The following is a 15,758-nucleotide window of genomic DNA, read 5'->3' on the forward strand; positions in this document are numbered from 1 at the left end:
TTGTCCATTGCCCCATGTCTCCACTGGCAAGGTTGTAAACTAGCCTATATCCTACCACAGGAGACACATGGCTTTCCACCTGCTGCACCAGCATCTGTGAAGCAGTCACCAGTAGAGGGGCTGCCATAATGTGCTGGCGTACCTGGAAGTAATAATAATAATAATAATAATAATAATAATAATAATAATAATAATAATAATAACAACAACAGGTATTTATATACCACCTTTCTTGGTCTTTATTCAAGACTTTATTCAAGGCGGTTTACATAGGCAGGCTTTATTAAATCCCTATTAAATAGGGATTTTTACAATTTCAAAGAAAGTTCTTTCTTTCAAGAACAACTACATTCAAGGTGTTTCATTCCGATCTGGCTTCACATTCTGGCCTCCATCCTCCCACGCTCAGAGCAGATGGAATTGCTCGGCTTCAGCTTGTCAGCTGCTCCAAGGTCGCGCGGTGCCGGTGGCCTCGAACTGGCGACCTTGTGGATGTTATCTTCAGGCAGATGGAGGCTCTACCCTCTAGACCAGACCTCCTGCCCAATGGTGCTACACGAGGATAGGATAGGGCCAGTAAATAAACAGGCCTTTGTGACTTGCTGTCACAAGAATTACAGTTTTGTGTTAGTTCTGTGGACACATCACCTTCTGGCAGCCAGAGAAGTGAGGATAAACTCTATCATAAACAAGGAAATTGAGAACTCGGGGGCAATGGGAGCCAGTGCTGCTGATAGAATTACTAACTCCAGAATGTATATAAGTCAATGAGTTTGGTCTCTGTTTCGATGCAGAAGAACTGAAACAACCCTCAGGGACAGAGAGCAGCGTCTAAAGAGCATTTCTCATTCATGTTTGTGTTGCCAGTCTGCCAAACATGACCCTGTTTCTCTGGCTTTTTCTGAGGTAGTTAGACATAAAAAATTAAATCTCAAGCCAATTTTGGGAGGCCCTAAAGCTCTACCCTTTCATTGCTGGGCTCTGCCTTGGTACCAGACTTTTCCCCCAATTCTAGGAATTTTTTAAACAGGGCAAAGCTGAGAAATGTCAGGATTCAGGATGCATCTGACCTGGCAGTCCTATTGTAGCTATAAATTGGGTAGCCAGAAACTTATGTAGTTTAAAGCTAAAAGAATCTGACTTCCCAAATCTACCTGGCCGCACTGAATGGCAAGTCACTTTTTTCAACAGCTGTAAAGGACCTTGTGTTGCCAGATCACTAGTCCCCGCAGCACAAGGCTCCCATTGGATTATTGTAAGTAGGTATGCTCTATGGTCTGCTGTGTGTGTTTGTGTGTGTCCATGAGCCCGGTCCTAACTGAATCCCTGCACTGCCTGGCTTCTGCTGTATCCTGCAGAGGATTTTTGACCACTGGAAATCTCCTTAGCTTCCCTACCCTGGGGCGACCTCCAGCAGCTGCTATGGATCAACTTAGACCTGTGGAAGGTCTGGCCCTTGGAAGCGATTGAGCTGGCACAAGTCCAAGTTGATCCATAAGGGCGGATCAGACCCGGGAAGGGAGTCAGGATTTGGTTTGAGCCACTGTTGAACCTGCCCCTCCTGGGCCTGACCTGTCCTCCACCCTGCTCCTGTCATCGCCCAATTCTGCCCTCCTCTGTTCTACCCTCCCTCACCATGTTCCACATCCTGTGCCGCCATACCTGCTCTGGTGGGTCTTCGGCCATCTGCCAGCATACAGGAAGCAACTCTGTTCTAAGATGAGAGCGGTTCCAAGATGAGAGATTAGATGGACCTTCAAGACTGCCTTGACTGCTGTGCTTCCAACTCAATCCTTGTGTACTATTTTAAAGAGAAAAGAAGCTTTCAATTGAAGCTTTTTTCCTATTTAAAATGGTATGCTGGGGGACGGGGGCACAACCGGGAGCAAAACCTTAATGGAGACCAGTGGCATCCCCGGGGTTTGCATCACCTGGTGTGGGAGGCCAGCGCGTCACCTCCATGGCAGATCTCCTCCCATGCAGTAGGTAGTGCAACGCCCTGGGTGGTGGGTGTGGTGATATACCATTGCCCTGCCCCCTCTGGTTTTTTGGCTATAACTTTTGATAGGATAGAGATACTTCAACACGGTTTGTTGCATTGCATTCTCCATAAAATTACACATCAATTGATATATAAATTGATGGTATTATTAAAAAATGCCAAGATTTTTAAAATCTTGGTCAGTAGCGGTGTCATCCCCCCTGCACGTCATCCAGTGCAGCCTGCACCCCTCCACACCCCATAGTGACGCCACTGGTGGAGTCGAATTCCTAAAGCCCCTCTCCAGCAACTCATCCTGGTTTTGTTCTGCTTTGCACCCCCTCCTAGGCCCTACTTTTGTTTTTCAAAGAAGAACACATGCACAGGGTCACATGACATTTTTAGAGTAATGTGCAACTACTAGGCCTTAACCCATTTTTGTCTGGTCCACAGGTGTACACATTTGGTCCCTGTTGTGTATATGCAACGTTGGGCAGAAATGGCTAAAACAGGATACTAATCTATCCTGCAATTTTTCAAAACAAGGCCAGGGATTACAATGAATTTCAGAATAGGGGCTGGGTCGTACCAGAAGATTAAACCAGAAGTCTGTACCAGACTCAGACCAACAGTGCTTGAGTACTGCTGCCATCACAGTTATGCCTCCTAAAAAGCTGTGCAAACAGCCTGCCTGTATTGCAGTGACAACCTGCTGACTTCTTTCCCTTGGCCTTATCTATTTCTCACTTGCTAGATTGCATTTTATTATTTTGGTGCCTTAACATAAGGTCAGATTATTATCCTGGCCATGTTCTTTTGCTGAAGAAACACAGAAGGAAGCAGCCAGGAGGATTATTTTAAGACCTCCTGCAATAAGCAGCTCTGAATAGAGCCATGACTCTTTTACAGCTCTTTAAAATGAAATGAGTTTTCAAGGCAGGATTATAAAGAGAGCAGCTGAAATGAATTTCATAGACTAGAAGGTCTTAGTCTGTGCAGTGTATCCTGCTTCTCCCTCCTCCCCCTTCCATTGTCCCTTGTGGGCATGAGATAAAAAGTGTTCCTTAGTTGTATATAATTCATATTGGGGGACTGTGATCCCGGCATGACATAAGCCATATCATAAATAGCAAAAGGTAAGAGAGAAATTCTGCTCGCTCAGCAATTTACAGTGGAGAATGAAGAAGAAATTTATTTTAAAATTACTCATTCTAAGGCCTTGATGTAGTCTTGCCACATTTCATAAAATATCCTCCTGTGAATAGAAAATATTTCCTGTGAAGAAGGGACAACCGCTTAGAGGAGTGTTTCTCAAACTGTGGGTCGGGACCTACTAGGTGAGTCGTGAGCCCGTTGCAGGTGGGTCCTCATTCATTTCAATAGTTTATTCTTAATTTGTTAGACTTGATGCTACCATGGTATGTGACTGCATTTGGGGAAATGTTACAGACCTGTATTTTTAACAAGCCACTATGTATATTATAGTCAACAGGCATGTGGATGCAGGAGAACCCGTAGACATTATATATCTGGACTTTCAGAAGGCATTCAACATGGTCCCTCACCAAAGACTACTAAAAAAACTCCACAGTCAGGGAATTAGAGGACAGGTCCTCTCATGGATTGAGAACTGGTTGAAGGCCAAGAAACAGAGAGTGGGTGTGAATGGGCAATTTTCACAATGGAGAGAAGTGAAAAGCGGTGTGCCCCAAAGATCTGTCCTGGGACCGGTGCTTTTCAACCTCTTCATAAACGACCTAGAGACAGGGTTGAGCAGTGAGGTTTGCAGACAACACCAAACCTTTCCGCGTGGTGAAGACCAGAAGTGATTGTGAGGAGCTCCAGAAGGATCTCTCCAGACTGGCAGAATGGGCAGCAAAATGGCAGATGCACTTCAATGTCAGTAAGTGTAAGGACATGCACATTGGGGCAAAAAATCAAAACTTCACATATAGGCTGATGGGTTCTGAGCTGTCTGTGACAAATCAGGAGAGAGATCTTGGGGTGGTGGTGGACAGGTCGATGAAAGTGTCTACCCAATGTGCGGCGGCAGTGAAGAAGGCCAATTCTATGCTTGGGATCATTAGAAAAGGTATTGAGAACAAAACTGCTAATATTATAATGCCGTTGTACAAATCGATGGTAAGGCCACACCTGGAGTATTGTGTCCAGTTCCAGTTGCCGCATCTCAAAAAAGACATAGTGGAAATGGAAAAGGTGCAAAAGAGAGTGACTAAGATGATTACGGGGCTGGGGCACCTTCCTTACGAGGAAAGGCTACGGCGTTTGGGCCTCTTCAGCCTAGAAAAGAGATGCCTGAGGGGGGACATGATTGAGACATACAAAATTATGCAGGGGATGGACAGAGAGGATAGGGAGATGCTCTTTACACTCTCACATAACACCAGAACCAGGGGACATCCACTAAAATTGAGTGTTGGGAGAGTTAGGATAGACAAAAGAAAATATTTCTTTACTCAGCGTGTGGTTGGTCTGTGGAACTCCTTGCCACAGGATGTGGTGATGGCATCTGGCCTGGATGCCTTTAAAAGGGAATTGGACAAGTTTCTGGAGGAAAAATCCATTACAGGTAACAAGCCATGATGTGCATGTGCAACCTCCTGATTTTAGAAATGGACTATGTCAAAATGCCAGATGCAAGGGAGGGCGCCAGAATGAGGTTTCTTGTTATCTGGTGTGCTCCCTGGGGCATTTGGTGGGCCGCTGTGAGATACAGGAAGCTGGACTAGATGGGCCTATGGCCTGATCCAGTGGGGCTGTTCTTATGTTCTTATTATTTTAATAATGATAGTAAATGGGACTTATTCCTGGGTAAGTGCAGGTAGGATTGCAGCCTAGGATTGTTAAAAATTTTCCTACTTGATTATGTCACTTCTGCTCATGACATCACTTCTGTTGGGTCCTGACAGATTATCATTCTAAAAAGTGGGTTCCGGTGCTAAATGTGTGAGAACCACTGGGTTAGAGAAACCGGCAGTGGATTTTGGGAAGGAATTTTTCGCATGTTTCCTTCATCCTTAGGTATTCTCCTGGTTGTCATCCTAAGCTGAAGTCAGCCAGGTTCAGCCCTGGTCCTAAGGGTCAGCACTGAGAATTGAGCATTTGGACCGCTCACCTTTTGACCATTGGCCTTTGAGTCATGGAAGATATTTCTGTCCTGTTTTGGTCTGTTCACTCCCCCTTTAACTCCCAAATCTCATTCCATTCTTGAGTGTCCCTTGATCCTTAGGAAAGGCTTAGGTCAGTGGTTCTCAAACTTACCGCGGTCATGGTGTCCTCACAGCCTCTTCTTCTCGGCTCAGCCAGGTGTTGCCAACTTGAATCTCACAAAATCTTGCAAGATCCAGGCATCCAAATCTCACAAGATCCAATATGGAAGTGCCCAAGTATCATGAGATTTGGGTGCCACCATCTTGGATCTCATGAAATTTTGCTAGATCCAAGATGTTGTTACCCAGGAGAGCCAGCAGGAGTGGCAACAAGGAACATTCAGTGGTACCCCCGTGAGTGCACCACAGTGTCCTAAGGCACTGTTTGGGAACCACTGACTTAGGATATGCAAGGGGATGCTTTAGGTAAGAAGGGATGGGGAAATTTCTTTGTAGGAGTGTCCTTTTCCACTCTGAACTTAGGATCCAACTCTGGGTGTTTACTGATATTTCTGGCAGTTCTACCACTGAGGCCCAAAACACCTTGCCTTTATTATGAGTACTACACTTTGAGCACAAAGGGTTCCTTTGTGGCTGTAGCTTATAAGAAATGTCTTCATGACTTTCTTTGGTTATCATTTGCTGTCAAAATTACTCATGGGATGACGTGTACCTGAAAACCAAGAAGGCATTCCATTTCTCCCTCCCAAGGACCATTGGGTGTTCATTTTTATTAGAATTCTGAAACAGAGTCCTCCAGGAAGCCATTTGTCAAACAACATGTTATGATTTCTTATATTAAGTTTGTTCAGAAACAGATGATAAATACTTCCTTGCATTTGAAAAAAGCTATCACAGAAATGAAGGACCTAGAGAGTCCCACTTTGCAGTGTGACCTTTTATTTATGAATATATTTATTTCATCTAATTTGCATCCTGCTTTCCAGTTGGGATCCCAAAGTAGCTCACAGCATTCACAAAATGCAAGAGTTCCATTATGAACCTTACAATTAGAAAAAATATCTCTCCACAAGGAGAGATTGGGATCGAGAGACAAGAATGCATTTCAGAAAGTAGAACATTAAAATACTGAACTTGGAAACAAAGCACTAAAAAGACACTAAAAAGAAAAGAACACCTTCCACACATAGAGAACGTTGAGTTCCTCTGAACATGAGGGAGAGGAGCATCACAAGGGAAAACTCTGATCTTGGATGCAATCTTTGCCCAACTTCCTTCTTGTTTTGGTTGCCCCAAAGCAGCTGGGCTTCCTTGGCCACTGGGATAGGAGAGAAAGCAGTTCAGCTGATCCAGGAAAAGGCATCTGGTGGGGTCTGCCTGCCTCCCTCCCTGAGCAGAGGTCTTTGTCAGCTGTTGCAAATGTAACATGCTGCTTGGAGCAGCCAGGCTGCTGCCGCAAGTGGCGGGTGCTGGTGGCCCGCCAATGGATCCGCCATGCCCCTGGCAGCAGTAAGACAGTGCAGGGGGTGAGAGGGGAGAGGGGAGAGAGTGGAATGGGACAAGAAGGGGGAGGAATGGGAAGGAGACAGGGCAGAATGGGGGATGGATCAAGGACTGGAAAGGGACAGCATTGGCAGCAGCCGCTTTCCAGGCTCTGATCCACCTTCCCAAGTCCACTAGGACTTGCACCAGCCAAATCTCTGGTGCATATCTGAGTAGACCTATTCAAGTGCTTTAGTCTTCCCCCTTGGTAAAGGAGCAAATGTTCCTTTACCTGGAAGAGATCTCCAGGACCACCCCCAACTTCAGGATGCAGCATACGTTCCAGCAGCACAGCTGCATCAACAGGTGAGGAAAAGGTTAGTATTGGGGCCCAATAGTTTTAGAAAAATAGGATCCATAAATTTCTCCCTACCCCAAGGTGAAAGTTCATTACTCCTAAGACAAAATATCAACAACCTCCCCCATCCCAATGCAAAACCTCCATCCTTTCCTAGGGCAAAAATCTTCCCACCCCAGACAAAATAAAAACCATCATTTTTTTCTCCAGAAAGCAAAAGTTATTCAATTTTCCCCCATATCAGTCATTTTCCTCTCAATCATCTCTTGCTGCCTTTTGTCTCCTGTTGACCCACTTCCACTTGACCCAGTATGAAGCACTCATAGCTGGGGGAATCTCCTGCTGTTGCTACAAGGATAATGGCCAGTGAGGTGGGAGGAAGCCTGCTCATGTGCTCTCTTTCCTTCTCTCCTCTGCTTGCATGTCTAGGAATCCTGGTTTCTTTAAACCAGGTAAACGGAAGACTATGGTTTAAATGTGATTCCCAAATCAGGATGTAAAACCAGAGTTTGAAATTGACTTCATGTTGGAAGCCACTTTCCAACTTGCCCAACAAAATCATCACTCCATGTAGGCAAGGAGGGAAGTGGAAGGAGGAAATGCAGAAACTTGTGATACTCCAGGCTTGTTCATGGAGCAAGAAACATTTTCCTTTATATCTCAACTGGGCATGTATCACTGTCTTGATCGGGAGATTGCAATGGAAAGAAATTATTAATGTTTCTGCCATGTATGTTGTGAAGGGCATTCGTGTTCTGATATAATATGCTCTTGGTAGACAGGTTGACATTAGTGTGCTTTAGGTCAGATGGTAATCTATGCCCCAGATAAATTAAATTTTCATTTAAATATTTTTTTGACAGAATTTAAGAATCTGATTATGCAAATTTCTGGTGATTCATAAATTAAAGTGATGACTCATAATTCAAATACAATCTTTTTATCTATCTATCTATCTATCTGTTGCTAGTGAGATGTGTGCCATCATTTCACTCAACTCTATGCATAAGAACATGAGAACATAAGAACAGCCCCACTGGATCAGGCCATAGGCCCATCTAGTCCAGCTTCCTGTATCTCACAGCGGCCCACCAAATGCCCCAGGGAGCACACCTGATAACAAGAGACCTCATCCTGGTGCCCTCCCTTGCATCTGGCCTTCTGACATAACCCATTTCTAAAATCAGGAGGTTGCGCATACACATCATGGCTTGTACCCTGTAATGGATTTTTCCTTCAAAAACTTGTCCAATCCCCTTTTAAAGGTGTCCAGGCCAGATGCCGTCACCACATCCTATGGCAAGGAGTTCCACAGACCAACCACACGCTGAGTAAAGAAATATTTTCTCTTGTCTGTTCTAACTCTTCCAACACTCAATTTTAGTGGATGTCCCCTGGTTCTGGTTAGTGGAGGTCCCCTGGTTCTAAATGAAAATAATTTCATTTAGAGTTTAATGCAAAGGTATGTCCTGGTTTTAAAAATCCCATTTGACCGAAACAAAAAACTACAGAATTTTTTTCTGACAATAAAGATTTTGAGCTAATAAGGAAATGGAACATATCAGAGTTTTAAGTAAACTTTATTAAATCATACAGAGCAATGTTGTCTCACAAATATTATAGTTTTGCTTATGGGTCCCATAAGCCTGCAAAAGGAGGATCTTTTTCTCCTTCCTAAATGTGACTCCATCAGGACTCCATGTCAAAGCCTTAATTTAGCTTACAATAGTAAAGATTGGGGGAGGGGGAAGATGTCTTCCTGTGATCCTTACAGCAATGTGTAGCTTGTAGTGAGCTGACTTTTACAGTCCATTTTGTAAAAACAAAAATCGTTCAGACTCCAAGGTGCATTTGTCACGCCCTGTATAAGAAAGGGATGAGTCTGCCAGGGAAGGTTAATGCAGTGGGTAAAATAAATCAATTTCAAGTTTCGTCTAATGGTGTTAATAGTTGGGCAAATCACATCAAAGTTTTCTCTGAGATGGCTGCTACAGCTAATGTGACAGAGTGCCCACCATTAGGAGATAATTACTGGCTTTAAAATGAAGCTTGGCTTTATCACCCTTTTAAAGGCAAGCCAAGGGAAAAGAAGATGCAGCAGCAAGGTAGTGGCACGGAGATATGCTTTACATGAAACAACAGGACTGATGAGTCAAATGGTCTTGGTGTGGGTCGGTTCATAGCTTGTTGTGGATCACTTTGGCTCCCTTCACAACCACGTACTCATTGAAATGTTGGGGGTGGGGGAATAAAATTAAATTCTAAGTGAAGAGAGGAAGGTAAACTGAGCGTATGTGGGATCTACCTGGCTCTAATGATTCCAAGTGGGTCTGTCAGAAGTGCTAGTTCAGCCATATTTGCATTATTTGCATATTTGCATATTTCTAATTATTGGCAGTGTTCCAAATTCATCCATCGCTGTCAGTCCTCTTGATGCCTTGGTCCAGCTGTGGAATACAGACCCTAGTCACTCCTAGATGCCCTCTTCCCCTCCATAGAGCTAAATTAGCTCCGTGGCTTTCCTTGGAGCTGAAGGAGATGAACCAGGAGGGATTGTGGCTGGAGTGCAACTGGAGAAAATCTTTGGATGAAGACAGCATAACACAGGCTTGGGGCTTACTCAGTAGCACAGATGGTGATGAAGAAAGCTGTTTTCTCTGCCACCGTTGTGTCAACTCAATACTGTCCAGCAGATCCGCTTTACATCTTGGCCCCAGGGAGAGCATGTAGAGCCCTCAGACATCTGCTGTGACCAATTTGCTAGTCACTTTGCTTACAACATCTCTTGCCCTGATTCAATTTAGACTCCAATGATGCAGTGGTTTCCTTGAGGGCTTCCAGAATCTGCTCCCAGTCATCAGCTCTTATTAAATTCATATCAGTGTGTTCAGCGTGGGGATGTGGATAGAATACTTGGATCTGTACACCTAATCACTTGCGCACTTGATCCTTACCCATTCTGGCTGGTTTGATCAGTGAAGTTGCAATTAGGCAGAGGGGTAGGGGCAGTAATAGGAGGGGCACATACCATCTGTGCTGATGGTGGTTATAGTGCCATCGTAGTACCATCGTAGTACCTCTTCCCTATGATCCTAATCCCTATGATCCCTCTCTCCCTGTGGTCTTAATAATTACTGCCCAATGGTGAACATCTCCTTTTTGAGCAAAGTGCTCAACCACATGGTGTTTAAACTCCAATCGCCCAATCCTACTTAACCCCCCATCAGCAGCAGACCTAGCGCTGTGCAGATGGGGCAAATGCCCCAGGCACTGGGTTCACACGACTCTAGAACTGCATGGGAAGCCTCATTGAGGCTCCTGACATGGTTGGAAACTCTGCTTTCCGGAACTACAATTTAAGACCACAGGGAAGCTTCAGAAGGCTTCCCCAGCTGGTCTTACAGTTGTGCGAGGCCGCATTGCACTTAGAAGGTAGGGGGCAGCTTCATATGTGGGGGGGCTAAATCATCTCATGGGGAGCATCATGAACCTTTGTCCTGGGAGAAGGACAGTGTATGTCTGCCACTGCTCCACATGTGGCAATGCAGCTATGCCAAAATAGCATGCGCTGTATCCTGTGGGGTTGTTTTGGCCTCTGTACACTTTCTGGGGGGTAAGGGAACATTTGTTCTCTTGCCTTGGGGTAAGCCCATGCTCCTGGACCCGCGCTAGCTCTATAGCTGGCACAAGTCTGTGTGGACCTGGGTTGGGGGATCGAGGCCAGGATGCGGGATAGCATATCTGTAAGCACCATTGCCACAGATACTGCTCCTTCCTGACCCTGATTCACCCACATCCCTGCTCCATCAGTGCCCCATTCTGCCTGTTCTGCCCCCACCTTCCTTCCATTCCCCTGCCCTGACTTATCAGCACCAGCTGGCATCCTTAGCCCGCAGGTGTATGGAACCGGCTGCTCACTGCTTGTGGTGGTGAGCTGTTTATGCTGTTGGCATGTCACCTTTTGCAACATCTGTAAAGGGCTTTATGCTGCTGGAACAAGTATTCTGGTGGAACAAGCCCCGAATAGGATTGGGCCACAAACCTTCTCGGATGAGATTGATTATCATGAACCATTTCGATCTGCTTTCAGGCTGGGTTTGGAAATAGAATCGGTTGTCCTGATGGATGACCTATGTGGGGGAAATGGCAGGGAAGTATGACCTCCGTTGATTCTCCTGGACCTTTTTAAGCATCTTTCCATATCAGATTGGTTGGCAACCTTCAGTCTCGAAAGACTATGGTATAAGCCTACAGCACCCGGTATTCCCAGGCGGTCTCCCATCCAAGTACTAACCAGGCCTGACCCTGCTTAGCTTCCGAGATCAGACAAGATCGGGCATGTGCAGGGTAATTCTTCTGGATGTCCAGGCATCTAAGGTATACTGGCCTTGAAAAAAGCTTGTGTAGTAATTTACACAAGAGGTAGCACAATCAGATGAATATTTTAGGCCACTCTTCTCATGCACCATTCTTTCTGTGGTGCATGGAAGAGACTTTCCAATAGAGGAAGCATCCCTGAGATTGAAGCCATTAATTATAAGGAGCTAAATAAATCAGGTCTATTAAAGTAATTTCAAATAGCATTTTGACAAATAACTTTAAAACGAACATGAAAGAATCTCAATAGACGCTTTTCAAAAGAAGAACAAAAATATTTCTATTGAGCTATGTTAAAAAATAATTGAAATGAATGAAACATAATGACAGTGTGCAAGATAAGGATTTTACTTGTAAAATAATAGAATGAATCGTTTTTGTATTAAGTAAGCTGTCAGAGCACTACATCTCTTGTATTTGCCTATCAGAAGCCAAGGACACAATTTGTTCCTCATAACTGTAAAAAGAAGTCACACGCTTCATTAATTTGTCATTTTTTATTAGGTTTTCTTTGTCATGGTGCCTATGGAAAACATTGCATATCAGGCCCCAAAACTGGTGTAAAAGGATCTTTATTCAAGAGATAAAATGTGATGTTCTTGCCACTGCTTTGAGCTTTATTTCTTAATCTCCAAAGTAGAATGCTTTGGCCCATTTAATCTATCAAATAAAATAAGTGGATGTAATCAAAGAGGTTTTATTGCTCTTTCCTCTCTTGGGCTGAAACTCTTCCATAGATGGGGAGGGGGAGCGGTTTGCACACTGAAATGAAAAAGGCATTTTTATAGCAACCTGCAAGTTAGGAAAAGGACTCAATAAATTTAAACCATTTAGAATATTCTTTGCAAATCATTTCGGGGAGAGCAATATAAGTTGCAAATAGGAAGTGCAGTGCAGATTTCAGCCACAAATGCTTGTATTTTAGCATATAAATCTGTTTCTCTATGAGGATTCAGTCTCTGAAGAACAAAGAAAGCATCATTAAGCACATACCATGATTTTGCATAATACTTAGGTAGATGTCTGACATACATGCTGTGCACTCTTATGCTGGTTTATTCAGAAGTAAAGCTCACCCAGATCACCCAATGGAACTTACTGCTATGTACATGAGCATAGGATTGCAGCCAGTGTTGGGACAACCCAGCATAGCTGGACTCGAGTCAAGTCACCGAATCACTGTCCCCCAAGACTTGACAACAACTCAAACTTTCTGAGTCTCCGAGTCACCCTTTAGTGACTCTAATGGACTTGAATCGAGTCGCCCCCCCTTACAAAGCCCCTCCTTAAAAAGTGGAAAAACTGGGCTGCTGCCAGAGAGAGAGAGAGAGAGAGAGAGAGAACACTCCCCATCCATATAGGGCAGGAGGGGTGGGAGTGAGTGAGAGAGCTGGGACAGAAGCAGTGAGAGGGAGGAGGATGGTCATGAGCAGCAGCTGCGAGGCTTACCAAGATGACCCAATCCTTGCAGCTCTACTCAGAAGTAGTCCCACTGCAACCAGTCATTCAGTGGGGCTTTCTCCCCCAAGTAACGACAGAGCCATGCCTGCAAAGTGTGATTGCTCCCCTGCCTCTTCTCTCTCCCTGGGATGTATTTTCCCCTTTAAAAAGCCAGACGTGGGGAAAACAGGGCTTCTGCCAGGTGTGTGTGTATGTGTGTAAACTGTGTAGCTGACAGCATGGTTAGAGAGTGTGCCTGTGAGCACTGCCCCCCAGGATGAGAAGTACAGTGCAAAGATAACTGCTGTATTTGTAGAGAGAGACTCCCTGTGCAAAAAGTCTGCGCAAAAAGTTTGTAGTTATCCGAGCCGGCTTTAGACCAGTTGGGCCCCATGCCTGAGGGAGTCTCCCCATGCTAGGGAGAGGAATGGATCACTCCAGCACTTCACAGGTGTGCCTCAATGCAGAGGCGTCGCGAGGTCAGCACCATGAGCTGGCCTCTACAGCTTGAGGACCCTCCTTCCCCCCTCTGGCTCTAATTGGCCTCAAATCAGGCACTCTAGAAGCACTTGGCAGTGAGGGGATGACATCATCATGTCACCAACAACCTACTTCTGGGTGCTGTGTTTTGCACCAGGCGCCACTGGTCCCAGGCTCACTGCTTGTCATTGTCAATAGGGTGCCTGCAGCAGGTGGGTGATGCCTGTCCTGGGGTCCTGCATAAGGTTTTAAAATTGAGCCCCACAGCTCCAAAGGCTGGCCCCGGTAGTTAATGGTCCGCATGAATGGTTTAAAGCCCACAATCTCTGGTTTAAAAGGCAGAGTTAAAAAATTTCTGGTTTTTAAAAAAGATTTAAAGGCAGATTTAAAATTGTCTGGTTTTGTTCCATGGTGCTCTATGACATTCTAGCCCATGAGTCTGCTTTTCTCCACACTTCCTCTGCTGCTCCATTCAGTGGAGATGGCAGCTGATGCACCACTAGATAACCAGAAGTGGCATTTAGCGCACCACCTCTTGTCCTGGCCCAACTATTGTACATACGTGCATATCCTTCTCTTTACCAAAAAATCAAAGGCTGTTCAGGATGGCAGAATTGCTCCTTAGTGCACACAATTTTATTTAAAGCTCTGACCAGCTTGTTAGAGTGATGGCGAGAGTAATCTATGTTGAGCAGGAGCAATTGGAAAGGGATTACAGCCAGATGAGCTCTCCAGGGTGCTAGATGAGCGCTAACAAGCTGGAGAAGGATTAGAATAGGAAACTAGCAAAAAAGTTGGAGTGAATTTTGACCGGGGAACTAGATAGTCAGGGCTAACAGCCCCATCATGCTTTAAGAGGCCACCAACACAATGGTGCACATTACGACATGCTGAAAAAAAATAATAATTGACCAGTGATTTACTGTGCATGATTGCTCATGCACATTAGTAATGCAGTGGGGGGGGGGATAATATTAATTACAAAATGTGGATGGAATGGAGAGCTGTGGAAAGAGCAAAATGTGATGCACCATAGAGTGCAGTCTGGGCACTACCGCAGTGAGTGGTTGCAGCCAGGTGACAACAGCCTCTGCAAGATCCCCAGCACCTGTAAGTTGGCCCGGGAACGGAATGGGGTGGGAACTGGGGCAGGGATAGGGGTGTGTCAAGAAGTCAGGTCCAGAAGAGGTCAATTACCACCAGCAGCAGCTCCACCAATAGCCTATTCCCCTTCTTAGCCTCAATCCACCCATCTGGATCCACTCAGGCTTGGGCTAGAAATATTGCTAGACTTACCCTAAGACAAGGGAACAATTGTTCCCTTACTTTGAGGAGACCTCAGTGACTGCTTCCCCCTGCAGGGTGTAGCAGGTATCCAGTGCCATGGCTGTATTAGCAGGGCAGGTTTGGATAGGATTGGGCTGTTTGTGTCACTGAGGTAGATGGACCAAAGGACTCAGTGTGAGGCAATTCCATTGTTCGCTTGTCATGTTTGAATGATGGATGATGCTTTATGTAAGTTTCTCAAGCTGTGGTGTTATTCTGCACATGCCTGATCTTGTCTGATCTCAGAAGCTAAGCAGGGTCAGGCGTGGTTAGTACTTGGATGGGAGACCTCCTGGGAATACCAGGTACTGTAGGCTTATACCATAGTCTTTCAAGACTGAAGGTTGCCAACCATTTTGATTCCCTTATGTTCAGCCATGGCAGTAGAGGGGCTTTTCCTTCCAAAACAGGCTGGCCCAAAATGTCTATTTGAGGGAATAAAACATCTTAAAACTATCTTTTAATACTTCACCTAGAAATTTATGGTTAAGGGTAGGTATAAGAGGACTTTATGAATGAAGCTAAATGGTGTCTACCTCTGAGTTTTCAAAAGAGCCAGCTCTATTTTTAACGTTGATTAATGACAGGGAAAAGGATGTAATATAAAATAGGTTGAAGGAACATCCCTTATCCAAAGTGCTTGGAACCAGAAACATTTTGGATATTGGATTTTCCAGTATTTTGGAATACATAATGAGAGATCTTGGAGATGGGGCCCATAAAATTCATTTGTTTCATATACCCCTTATACACATAGCCTGAAGGTAATATTATACAATATTTTTAATAATTTTGTGCCTGAAACAAGGTTTGTACATGAAACACAGTTGTGATTTTATTTCTTTAGGCAAAAAAGTTTTTAAAAAGTCAGGTTGGCGTGCAAAAGCATTCCATATTTTGGAATTCTGGATAAGGGATGCCCAACCTGTACCTAATAATACTGACCTTCTGTAGTTCACAAATCCTAACTGAAAGAACCTTGATAGAGGAGCAACAGATCAAAAGAAGTGGGCTATTTAATTGCAATGTCCAACACTCAAAAGGATGGCAGAGACCTACAATCAATAAAAGCTTCTTGTTTCTAGTTTTTCTTTCCAAGAAGACAGTTGCCTTTTCATCACCAGCAAACCAAAACACTCAAAAACTCTCTTGAATTCTCTCTGTCAAAGATAGTATATATTAC

The 15,758-nt window shown here is 44.6% G+C and overlaps 1 protein-coding gene and 1 pseudogene across 1 annotated transcript in view; one reads left to right on the forward strand and one right to left on the reverse strand.

Moving 5' to 3' along the window:
• The window catches only part of ZNF804B (zinc finger protein 804B), a 262,914-nt gene that overhangs the window by 131,067 nt on the left and 116,089 nt on the right, over positions 1 to 15,758 (forward strand). The window lies entirely within an intron of this gene.
• On the reverse strand, positions 11,198 to 11,316 carry LOC136654905 (5S ribosomal RNA; annotated as a pseudogene).

Source organism: Tiliqua scincoides, chromosome 5 (genome assembly GCF_035046505.1).
Source record: "Tiliqua scincoides isolate rTilSci1 chromosome 5, rTilSci1.hap2, whole genome shotgun sequence".
Taxonomy (NCBI): Eukaryota; Metazoa; Chordata; class Lepidosauria; order Squamata; family Scincidae; genus Tiliqua; species Tiliqua scincoides.